This window comes from Lagopus muta, chromosome 2, assembly GCF_023343835.1.
Source record: "Lagopus muta isolate bLagMut1 chromosome 2, bLagMut1 primary, whole genome shotgun sequence".
Lineage (NCBI taxonomy): Eukaryota > Metazoa > Chordata > Aves > Galliformes > Phasianidae > Lagopus > Lagopus muta.
The window spans coordinates 84,570,619-84,583,687 of record NC_064434.1 but is presented as its reverse complement, the minus strand read 5'-3'; the positions used below and the strand labels follow the sequence as shown (position 1 = coordinate 84,583,687).

Genomic DNA, 13,069 nt, shown 5'->3' with positions numbered 1-13,069 from the left:
GTGATTTATTTTAGAAAACTTTACATGGGTCTGTATATGGAAATTATTTTTGAAATAGTGTGAAGTTTACTCTTAGTTACACCATTAGTAAAACATAAGAAACCGAAACTACTCCAAAAAAGCAGAACTGTATGGGAACTGTTGAGTCATGGCCTGAACCACTGATTGATCACCTGAGGCAAGGACTGAGTCAGCCCTGGGAGCACAGGTGAAGGCAATTCTCCTGTGTGACTGGAAGGGGTGGAGCCTGTCTGCACCTCTCCTAGACCCCACTTAAAGGATGGCTGCCACTAGGGAAGGATTTCTTTCTGAAGATCCCTCTTTTTTGAGTTTTCTACTAGCCTAGGATGTGGGTGAGTGTTTCATTTTTTATTGTCTCTTTCCACCACAATAATCTTTTGGGCTATAAATCTGTAAAGTGCCATCTTAACCACACTCCTCTTCTGACTGTACCTTTGTTAATTGTACACAGAACATTTTATATCGTTGGGCAGAGGAATTTTTCAGCTCCCTTAGCATATTCTAGTACAAAAATGTGCCTTCAGTCAGTTCTAATTTTAATGGATTTTGTAAGAAATCCATTTTAAGGTGAACTCATATAACACATATAAAGACGTAAAGCTCTTCCTCAGAAGGATGTATAAGTAATAAAGAAGTCAAAAAGGAGGACTTGCCTCCTTGTTTGTTTGTTGTATTTAGGTAATGAGATGAAAGCCTAGCAATGCTCTGGGCTCCATGAAACTTGGATTAGAATGATTAGAAGTACAGCTAGCAGCAGGAACTCACCAAACAGAATACAAAAAATTTCGATTTTCCTGCACTTGCTTGTCTCCCTCTGAGCCTGACTTAAGAGGCACTGATCTTCCCCTCTTGAATTGCAAGGGTATTTGAGATCTCTTTTCTCTAGAACTACTTTCTTTCCAGCTGCATCTGAATTGCTTTTCATTTACTAGAAGTCTTCACAGATATCTTGAGTCTGTCAGATTATCATGGAGCTCATTATTATTAGTCACTCATCAGATGGTATCTTTCCCTATGCACTGATATCAGTCCTTAATTGTCTCTGAGTGTATTTTGCCATGAGCATAGCAGTACACTCTTTGAGCGGCACTGTCAAAACAAGTCCTTTCTTAGTTGGGGTGTGACTGACTGTTGAATGCTAAAAAGAAGTTGCTGTAATTAGGTATTAGATCTAGATACTGTTCATTCCACTACCCATTCCATTACTCATTACCTGTTTCCAATCTATCTGAATAGGTGTCAAAACTGCAGGCTTGATATGTTGAACAGTTGCCTTCAGAGAGGCCCTTAGTAAACAACACAGCCATGCTCAATGGAGATCTCTAAATGCCATTAACCATGAATTAAATATTGCTTGGCTGTTTTGAGCAATAACGTGGTTTGGAGTTTCTCTCCAGTGTATGTTAAATTCTATATCAAAGTTTTATGTTCTATAGATTTTTCTGTATGTTTTTAAATTAACTGTGTTTTATGCAAGGGAAACTTTGAAAAATTCTGTTTATGCTATTAATGATGGTATTAAGTAGCATATACAAAATGAGAGCAGTAACTGTAATTACTCTAATAATAAGTCTATAAATCTTTAGTTAATATAGGTATGTACATTTTCAATCCAATCAACAAAAACCATGATTTTAAATAAATAATTGAGGCAAAATATTTTGGAGAAACTTCTGGAAGGGATGACAAATGTAAGAACATAATAAGGGAGTACGGTATTACAAAGTTCCTCCAAATTTAAATGATGGTCTCTGAAGTGTCTACAGTGGCCCAGTTATAAGGAAGAGATACTCTGAATGGATGAAATGAAGAGAGAGCAGATAATGAAGAATAGAACAATTACCAATAAGTACAAAGGCAATTAGTCACCCATCAGTATGTGAAGTATCCCTGTGTATCTAGTAACCACACTACAAGTATTTATTTGCTTTTGTGCTCAGTTTCAAAGCAGTTAATGCAACCAAACAGGATTTCAGACACCCATTGTGTGTGCAGAGGTAAAGCCAAAAAGAGGGGAGGCAATCACAGTGGACAGTCAATAAAGTACAGTGTGAAGAATATTTAAAAAAAAAAAAAATGGAGAGAAAATAAAGGTAATACTGGGCTCTGGCAAGAACTGAACTGGTAGGACTTGAAACAGAGAAGAAGGACTTTCATGAATAAGTTTTCTGAAAGTCTCAAAGCCACAAGGAAGATTTGGTGGGTGAAAATTGTCCTAAGTGATATAGAAGTAGTGATGTGAATGTTAGGCGGACTGAAAAGAAAGGGGCTGCTGTAGTGGTAAAGGAGATGATGCTGCAGAGTTTTTGATGCAAGACTTCGTCAGAAACTGAAACATTTTAGAAAAGATTTGGAGACAGATATGGCAGAATTATAACACAACTTGGATGTGTGATTAGACAGGAAGTGAAAGATTCCAAATTATAACTCTCAGTGGCAGTGAAAATTGTGGCACAGCTAATGGGGAGAGCTCAGAAATGTTTAAGTGAAGGTGAAAGGCTTGGTTTTGGTTGTAGAAAGGCTAAGATATAGGACTGTGAGAATGAACATGAGAGAAGATGGGGCGTGGCGTGGCAGAGTTAAATTTCTCAATCACTTTCACTGTGGGATTTATTACGCTCATAGATGAGGGAAAGAGGTCTTGCTAAAGAGATACAGGGGAGATGTAAAGAAAGAACTGATTGATAATGCAATAAAAGCAAAGGGAGATATTGTGGAAAGGAAGTTCCAACTCTTGGTTCTTGGAGGACAGTGATGAGAGAAACTCATCAGAGAGTTTCCTGAAAACAGTTCTGTGAAATTAAACACACAGTAAACATCTGAATATTGGATGACAGTGAATGAATGAAAGCAGAAGTTAATCCAGTAGTTTACTGCTGTTAATTTTTTTTTTCATCGGTGGGAATGTGCACTTATAGTTGGTGAATATACTGAAGAGGTGGGCCTGTAAACAGGAAAAGGTAATGGAAGGAAGCGAACAGAAAGCTGGAAGAGGGAAGGAGGAAGCATGTATGAATGAGAAGTGGCAGGAGAAAACATGATCAGAAAACAGACAGATGTAGAATAGAAGAAAGGAAGGAGAAAAGTACAAAACAGGAGTTTCGTTGTGAGGAATTGGCCAAGATTTCAGCCGCTGATTTCACTTTGGACCAGAGGGGAAAAAAGAGTCAGTTTGTGGAAATTCCTAGGATGGAGAAGAGCTAGCATCCTTTCTGATCAGAACTGTCTTGATTCAGAAGATAACATGTCAAACATACATGGATGTATTTCATTGTTGCCTTTAATGTTGCCTTGATTGTATTTCCTGACTGCACTTTCTAAAGATACTAATGGGTTCCCATTAAAAGTTTCTTTAATTAACATTTTCTAAAGGAAAAAGAAATCAAACAACAGCAGGCAATATTTGAAGAAACTTTCCCTTTGAAAATGGGCATACAATCTAAATATAAAAAATCTAGGAGGCTTTTAAAATCTCACATCTTCTAAAAATATATTGAGCTACGAGGCACAAAATCTGGAATTCTCAGATTTTTTTTTTTTTTTTTTTGTCCTCATTTCATATATTCATAAAGGAAATCCTATTTCACTGGCTGAACGGAGCAACGGAAAAGCACCAAATTCATAGTGCTACTGCCTGCCACCCAGGAGATTAAGAAAGTAAGTGAAGAGGAATAGCATATCCAACTGGAAGTACTGCAGGCAAAATGTAATAAGATGATCAGTGAATGCAAATGAACCCTCTCACAGGAGAAGGTGGTGGAATGACTTCTTTGGATAGTATAAAAATTTCACATTGGTTTTAGGCAAGTAGATAAGAGCCCGCTGTTAATTTTAAAAGACAAATTACTTGAATAATTACCCCACTATTTAAACACTTTCTAATTATTCCAAGGCATATCTTTTGTGAAAGTGTGAGAACGACAAGCCAGAGAATTTTAAAACTTTGCAGGTATCCAAACCAGAGTTGCTGATAGCTAAGTTCAATCTGCAGGACTGGTGTCTAGAAAAACTCGTATTAACTCCCCAGACAGAGACATAAAGAATGAAGGATCGGGCCTTCTTAATTATTCAACACTTACAGTTCTATAATGAAGAATCAGACAGTTGAGTATGCACATGCATGTCAAAACATAGAGATAGAGAGACACATAAATAGACTTAAAATGCTTTCCTTGCTATCTGAAATATAGCTGTTTCCATCAGTGGTTAGTGGTAGGCTTGCTTTTTATCATACTTCGCTGATACCAATTGTTAGCCTTCTTTGACATTGGGTTGAAATGCACCAACATGGCATATAGGCTGGAAATGGGTGGCATTGAGCAGAATAGCTTTGCCATGCGATGATATGCTTCAGCTCTGACAGACTACTAGCCTAGTGTCAATCATTCTGTCTTTGCCAATCAAAAGCACATCCTTTTGGAGGCGCCTTCTGTTGACACTGGCACCCCAAACAGAGTGAAAGGTTAGTGCAGTGACATTTCAAAGATGACACTGTCAAGGGCCCAGCGAAAAATAGCAGAACTGGACTGCATTTGGGAAAACAAGGGTGGCTAACAGGACGCACATGTGATGACAACATTCCTGGAGGGGATGGGTTTGGTGCAAACAACCTTGAAGGACCTTGTTCAAGAAAATCAGGAGTCAGGAATAGATAACAGCATAATAAGATATGGCCAGGTACCCTGAGGTTCTTTCTGTTCCCAGCTGTAAAAAAACAAAAGCCCTTTTGCCAGAGCTCTGTCTAACTTTTGCCAGAGAAAAGAGCAGGAGCTAGATTGACAAAGCTCTTGGAGTTTCCAAAGCCCTCTATTTAATCACAGGGCAGGTTATGATTGAAAAATATATAGCAGTAATTATTTTTCTTCTTAGGTAAAGATGTATATCACTTATGCCAATTTTCAAAAGCAATAAATAATGATTAAAATAATTTAGGTAACAGAACATCTTCATATTTAGAAAGGCATATTCCTGCATATATCCTTGGTTCACTTAAATGCTATTTACATGTTTCAGAAATCCATTTCAGTTGCTCCACATCTTCATTACATTTCCATTTCTTTCCATTCTTCCTTCAGTTTCTTTCATATATCCTACACAGAAGGTTCCCCCTCCCAGCAACTTCTAGTTTCACCTCAGAGATAATATGAAAAGTCATTTTTGACTCATTATTCTGGAGAACTAGTACATGGGAAAAGAAGACTAAATGGTTTTCTTTGTCCCTGTCAGCAAAAGACTAGTTGGAGCAGTGTCTCTTTTTTTGCCATGATACCTCCTGTTGACAACTGTTAAGCTCTTCTGAATTATTCCAGTTACAGATCAAGCTTGGAACATCCTGATTATTTATTTCTTGGGCAGAGATTAAAATGCGATTTTAAGACATAATAGTAAACTGCATAAATTGATTATGTGGTCTAATCATGGAGGAATTTATTTCAGAATATTTTGAAGACTTAATTGGAAAATGAATTCTCAAATAATAAAAGCAAATTTCTTTAGAATTGAGAACAGTGTCAAAAATGCAGCAAAGCAGTTGTCTCATCCCATGGAACACTGAGAAGAACTCAACAGCTACTCTGTCCTGGCCTGAACTTTTCTTCATTGATGTCATTAGCAAAATTTTAATTGACCTTGATAAGGGTAAGACTAAGGTCTGTGTAAGTTCTTAACGTTATCTCCTATAAAGCTAAATGCAGTACATAGCTTTTTAGCACTGATCATCAGCTACTTGTTTGTCCTATAAATGTACTTTTAAAGTTACAACATTAAGAAATATTTCTAACAAATTGCTTGATTTAAGAGATAGAGATAAGCCCAAACTATATGTCTAAGATATATTAAAAAAAAAAAAAAAAAAAAGGAGAAAAAATCAGAGTGTAATAGCTTGTCCTGATTTTTTTTTTCAACATGTTTCTTTGTCTAAGGAAAGAAATAGTCATCCTTGAGACAGGTCCCCTTCCTCTTGTCTTGGATAAGTTTCTTCATATGAGTAGTTTTGCCTTTTTGAGAATGCCTGTCTCACTTGTTTGACTACAGAGGAAGCCTAGGCAATGCACAGGCTAGGTATAAAATGTAAGGTAGGCTGATGGAATCATAGAATGGCTTGGGTTGGAAAGGACCTCAAAGATCATATGTTTCCAAACTCCTGCCACATGCAGGATTAGATTAGTGTGTTTGAACTTGGGACCGGGATTTCAGGGAGCGCATCCTCAAGCATCACAAACTGACTTGGGAAGAGCAAAAAGAACTATTCAACCAAATAGCTTGTGAAAGGTGAACACAGCAAAATAAATAAGGTGTAGAAAAAAGTTCATTGGTGCTCTGATTAGTATTGTAAAAAAAACAAAGGTTATAATAGTTTTAGAATCTTTTCCTCAGGGCTCTTGTAAATTATTATAGTCCTCTATTGTTTTTTCTTGGACATGCTTGCAAACTGGGTATCTTATGGACCTTTGTATCAGCCCCATGTGAAGAAGTCAAGAATATATGCACTATATAGAAGTATTTTTTCTATGCCATTAACAAAGCACAGATATACAATTTTTATCTAAGAAAATGGTATTGAATAGTTTACAATTCATGTCAGAACATGGAACTGTACGAGCTTCTCTTTAAGATCTATGAGGTGGTTGTATGCTCTCTGAGAAGACTCTTTGGAACCTAAGAGGCCCTTAAGTACATGGAAGAATAACTTGGCAATGGCTGAAGAGTTGGATATTTATGCACATTCAGTCTTCCAGATGATAGTCTTAGACAGATTCTTCTGTGCCTTGTTTACGCAGTGTTCTGGTTTGAGGTATACGAGGAATCTTTTTGGCTTAGCAACGAATTTTAACTTCGAGCCCCACTGCAAGGAATAGAATGCAACTGCTTTAATAATATAAATTGTTCAGTTGGACAAATGTAATGGCATAAAAATAGCATGCTGCTAACTTGCTTTTGAAAAGAAACTTGAAAGAGTCTGTATACAGTGCAAATATTACATTGTACAAGCTTTTTCTTTGAAGAGATGAAAAATATTGTTATGCTGAGTATTTTCATCTGTCTATTAACCGTTACAAATATAGTCCTTGTTAAATACATGGGATTGCAAGCTTTTTACAAAGGAGTTTCTTTTAAAATTGCTCAGGCACATAAAAGGTTGGCTTAGTCTATAGACTAGAAGTCAGTTAACTCAAAACATGCATTTGCATTAGTATTAATGAATATTATTTTTTCACAGCCTGCATACCTATTATTTCTATGTATACAAAAAAAAAAGCATGCAGATTAAAGATACTAACTTAGAGAGATGTCACACGCAGAATGCATTACAAGGTCAAATCCAGCCTAAACTTCATTTTTTCATTAACGTTTTTAGAAGGAGTCTTCAAACTTGTAGGTGGTGACTCAATGGGATTTGATATGAAGATGTGACACTTCATCTTAAATTCCTTAGCCACATTTCTTAAGTTGACAGGAATGTCAGGAAGTGTGCCTGATAAGGCTTGCTGTCCTCTCCGAGCTGACTAATCATACATGAAGTCTTGGCAAGAGATAACCAGGTTACAGTAGAGCCAAAATGACATCACATCAACTCAATTTCATATCCTGTAGACACCAGTGCCTATCACCACTCCAGGTTGCTAACATCCTTGACACACAAATGGTATTTTCAGTCTCCGATGTCCCCCTTTTACCCTGTGTCTGTCACTCTGGGGTAAATCATGAACAAATTTGTCACTAAATGTAAAGAACCATTAACTTGTGGGCACTTTGTCATCTGAAGCATAATTTTATGTGCATGGCTCGCCAATCCCTGAACTCTAGTTATTTGCATAACAGTTTCCTATATGATTTTATGACGGAGGATAGTGCTGAACTTGTTAAAATTCCATGTGAATCTCAGCACAGAAAATGGGCTGGTGCTTTAAATCTTGGAGAGTTGTTCACATCAATAATGAATTTCAAATAATTTATTCACTTCAAGTGTAAGTGGTTGGCATACAGTCCTTACAGCTGGTTTGTTGAGATAATTGATTTCCATATAGTTTAAAGATGGGGAAAAGAAACATATGACAACTACAGCAGGTTTTGAGGCAATTGTGAATGCCATATCAGTTTAATTATAGCTCCATCTTTAGCTGACATGGGTTCTATCCTATTGGAATTAAAATATCCCCGCAACTTGAAATGTAACAGTGATTATTTTTTTATGTTCTTCTACCTACCTTGTATGCTAGCTTAGGGCACTGTTACAAGTACACTTATAGCTTTTTTCACTGGATAGTTAACATGACATGCAAGACTGGTCTGCATGACACAGATAACTCCAGGGAATAGCAACAAAGTAAATGAGATGCATTAGTATCTGGATGTGAACTGAGGGATGTAAGTTCTTAGAACTTCTTGTTTAATTTATAGAATTGTTGTGTGTGTTTTTTTTCCCCTGTGCATAAGATTTCAAAATGGTAATCATATTCAGGAAATGAGATGTTCCCACTTCAGGTACTAATATCAATATGTAAAAGATAATCATTAACCAAGTGTACTACTCAGCAGTGCCTACTATGTATAAACAAGCTAACTGAGGTGATAAAAGATTTTACCTAAAATTAGCTATATTTCTGACAGAAACACTGGGAAAACTGGAAGGATTTGTTTTTTGTTGTGTGTTTTGTTTGTTTCTTCTTTACCACTATTTACAGAGCAAAAGTTTATGGAACAAATAGTATAACAAAAATTTGCATTGCAGCTAACACGATAGTATGCAAAACACCCCAGCTGTCTGAATTCCAAGCTGGCTGCTCTTGCATTACCATTTAGGAGCTGGGCTGCACATCCTCATGAAGAGGACATATACAAAGACTTCTCCAAAATTAATGTGTCCCATTAAGTTGGCCTATAATGTCAGAGGTGGATGTTGGTGGTATAGCAGTATAGGTTGAACCTTCCCACCAATATTCCATTGCATTTATTCCACAGCATAACTGCTGTGCAACAGATGGCAGCAGAGAGGCAGTCTGATAGAATGGCATCTGACATGGAGTGCGTATGAAGCTAAGGTGTGTCCTTGAATTCCTCCATGCAGGAAAAAATCGCACCCACTGACATTCATTGATGCTTGCTGAACGTTTATGGAGACCAAATAGTGGCTGTGAGGACAGTGAAGTGGTGGGTGGTACATTTCAGCAGTGGCAGCAGTGAGGTGAAAGACAAGCCACGTTCCAGATGGTCATGCATAGCTGTCAAAACTGTGAAATGAAGAGCATCTCAATCAGCTCATCCACATGAATGAGATGATTGTGACCAGGGGACTGTGTACAGAGCTGAATATCTGATTCAACACATTGGAAACAATGGTGGCAGCATTGGAATATTGCAAAGTTTGCACAGCGTGAGTCCCTGGAACAGAAAGAATGCCATATGCAAGTTTGTCAAGACTTATTGAACCAATAGAAGGATGAAGGTAACAGTTTCCTTCATCCAGTTTCCTTTATCACATTATTACCAGTGATAAGATGTGGTGTCACCATTATGAGTTGGAGTCAGAATAGCAGTCGATGTAGTGGCAACATGTGAATTCCCCAACAAAGAAAATGACACAACCCTCAGCAGGTGAAGTGATGTGCACTGTCTTTAGGGATAGGAAATGGGTGATCCTTCTGAATTTTCTGGAACCCAAACAAACTCTTATCTCTGAACGCTACATTGCAACGCTGACTAAGCTGAAGGCTCAAACTGCCAGAGTCAGCCAGAGAAGACAACCTTTCTCTTGCAACCCAATAATGCCAAGCCCCATACTAGTTTGAAGATTGTGGAGTACATTGCCTATCTTGGATAGAGTGTCCTATCATGCCTACTGTGTAGTCCAGGTTTGGCACAATCTGTCTTCTATTTATTCTGGATGATGAAAGCTTGACTGCATGGGCAACGTTTTCCTAGCAATTATACTGTCATAGCAGCTGTGAAATAGTGGATTACCTCTTCTAGAGCAGATTTTTGTGAGTGTAGCATGCATGCTCTTATCACCAGTGAAAATGCATAGATAATGGTGATGACTGTGCTGAAAAATAATGTTTTGTAGTTGAAAACTTGCTCTATCAAATAGTGTTATCGTGATCTTGAAACTCTCGTAGTTTTTGTGGAAAAAGAATAGACAGCATTACTTTTGGAGCAACCTACATAGAATGAGCGAAGAAACTTCAGTGGAATGAAAAAAAAGAGTGCAGCCTGGGGTTTCTAGTAATGCTGCACTCTTTTTTCTTCATTCCACTGAAAATTGTCATAGTATTTGCAAACAGAAGAGCTTCTTAATTTTTATCTCATTATTACTCTCTGCTAAGTTTCAGAGTGTTTAAAAAAAAAAAAAAAGTAACAGGTGGGCTATCTAGCAAACTTTCAGTCAGGGTCTGATTTTGTATTGCATTCTTTGTGTTTGAATTGATATAACATCCCTTATTCCAGTCAGGGCCCGACACTAAAGTTTCAGTGTCTAATAGAAGTAATACTCTCGCACTGAGGCCACAGTTATGTTTTGGATTGAAATGAAAGTTCTGAGTATGCCTCAAATGTCCTTCCAGAGAAGCAACTGAAGGAACTAGAATAAATGACAATGAACTTCTTCTCTGAAATAAATTACAGACTAGAATGATGAGGCAAGAGCTTCAGAAGTCTACCTTGGCATCACAGACAGCACACAAATTTTTGCTATTCCTTTCTTTATAGCCAGTACCATTTTCTTTTGATATTACTCAACAGGGCAAGGTCCCATGGCATTGTGTCTCCTAGCTTCTGAGATTTGACAGGGAGTAACCATTGATGATTTGAAAACTTGGGATAAAAATATTTTGTAAAAATATTTGGTAGCCTCCAGAATGGTCAGCATTTCACAAGAAAGGGGCAGAGGAAGGATGAAGTAGAGTCTTGATTTTAATTGACAATGTGCGTATATGGTTGGTGCTGATTATACCAGTAACAAGACCATCAAACAAGGATCTTAAATTTCACTGAGCTATTTTAGCAATAATAGGCCATAATTATGCTTTATGCAAGTTTATTTTGAGAAAACAGTAGATCAAATGTGAGTTACAGGAAACCAAAGCATAAGGCTTTTGGCATTGACTTCCAGCTTCAATTCCAGAACATAGACTTTTACTTAAAATGGAATACAAGGGGAGTAGGGCAATCTAACAGATGCCAACACTTTTTTGTGCATGGATTTGAATTCCAAATTGCATCACCTCCTTTCATACTGGTGAGTTAACCTGAATTAAACTAACATAACTGAATAGGTATGTGCAGAGAAGTAGTTTTTGTTTTACTCACTGACAGTAGTTTTCAGCACCTTACTGCTGCTCACAAAATTATCCTTCTTAGTCTTCAGATGTGATGTCTAAGCATTAGTATCTTTGGCAGTGATTTGGAACAACATTTGTTAGGTATCAGTGTTTCTGTTTTGAGCTTTCAACCTCAGTTGCTGAACAGCCAAACTTACTTTCAAAGGGAAAGACAAATATGAGACGCCCCAGACCTATGTAATTTAAACTCATAAGTCTTTAAACAACATTTCTTGTGTGATGTTGTGTAAATTCTATACCTGTATCTAATAATAGACTATTAACCATTTTATTTTATTTTAAAGCTTGCCTAGAATACAAGGAGTTCCACATCAGTTTTTCACTACTACTGTGGCACGTGACAAAAGTTATCAACAGGATTTTGTCCCGCTTGGATTTAATGAGAAATCTCCTATTCATTGGTGTAGTTTATACTCTGGAACTTTCAGTTCTTACTGGTGATGCTGTTAAGTACTAATGGACATCCCAGACCTGCAACTGCTTGGTAGAATGTGTTTTCAGTTCTTAAAATGTTCTATATATACTATGGCAAGTTGTTAATAAATTAACCCTGTTGCATGATTAGGAGGTAATTAGATAACTATTTCCCTAGTTATGAGAAGTGTATTAAGGAAAATATTATGGGCATCTTTTTTGCTTCCGTTGTTGAAGGCTACCCTTGTACTATATGCCTTGAAGAGCAGCAATAGCAGCATAGCTGCTTAGTACTAGAGTAGCATGATTTGTAGGGATAGGTTAAAATGCATAAATGTTGACTTGAGAATGGCTTTTGGGGTACTGGAACCCCATCGTGTGTTGCTGTTAATATTGAGAGAGGGTATTTTGTGTCGGTGTTCACCCTGACCACTTGATTCAAAGCTACTGGACAGATGACATCTTACAACCTACCATGTTTCATTTAGGCACCTCTGTGTACAGCTGAATGTTATCTGCTGGCTCAGAATCTTACTGTTTCCTTTCAGTTCTGTGCCCAAAATTGTGTTTAATTATTCTATTTATTTAAGAAGCTGAGAGTATATGTATTTGAATCAATGTGTTGCACAAAAGATGTTGAGACAAATTGATATGCATGGAAATTTATTAGCAGAGTCCATAGCGCACATCAGTAATGACAGTGAAATTTATATAGGGGGCAGAAGAGAGAGGAAAAAATAGGAGAGGCAGTGAGGGAATGGAAAGCTGTCCCCAGCGGAAAGTTGGGAAGAGAGGTGGTAGGAGACATCCTGAGATGGGTATCTTCTCCAGGGAACCTAGTACTTCTCACGTAATACTTTTGTATGTACTTTTGGTACAGTAACTATATAGTTTCCACCACTCAAACCTTCTATTGTTTCTTCCCATTTACAATGGTTTTAGCACTGATCAGAGCAAGCTTTGGGCAGGGGTAGGTGCTATGTGGCTGTTTGCTTGGTGAGCTCTGTGTGGATGTAATTTTGCGTACCTTGATGTAAATCAAAAGCTTCAAGGGGGGGGAGGGGAGAAGAAGAGGGTGTGGCTCTTAATCCTGTGACCATCCTTCCCCCTGAAATACATTCCACCAGTAGTACTGGGGCCTGCAGACTGTTGCCCATACATCCAGGAAGATCCTGTGGTCTCAGGCAGAACATTGCTGTCACTTTCACCCTCCACAGTATCAAGATCTCCACTCTTCCCTTTTGGCATCCCGTCACACGGAAAGGAGTATTCCAACAATACTCTGACAGAGACATACC

At 37.7% G+C, this 13,069-nt stretch overlaps 1 long non-coding RNA gene across 1 annotated transcript; it reads left to right on the top strand.

Annotated features, from left to right (window-relative positions):
• Positions 1-289: 289 nt before the first annotated feature.
• On the top strand, positions 290-11,635 carry LOC125689857 (uncharacterized). Its single transcript, XR_007375433.1, has 3 exons — positions 290-353; positions 3,594-3,678; positions 9,089-11,635. It is a non-coding gene; the product is annotated as an uncharacterized LOC125689857 (long non-coding RNA).
• The last annotated feature ends 1,434 nt before the right edge of the window (positions 11,636-13,069 follow it).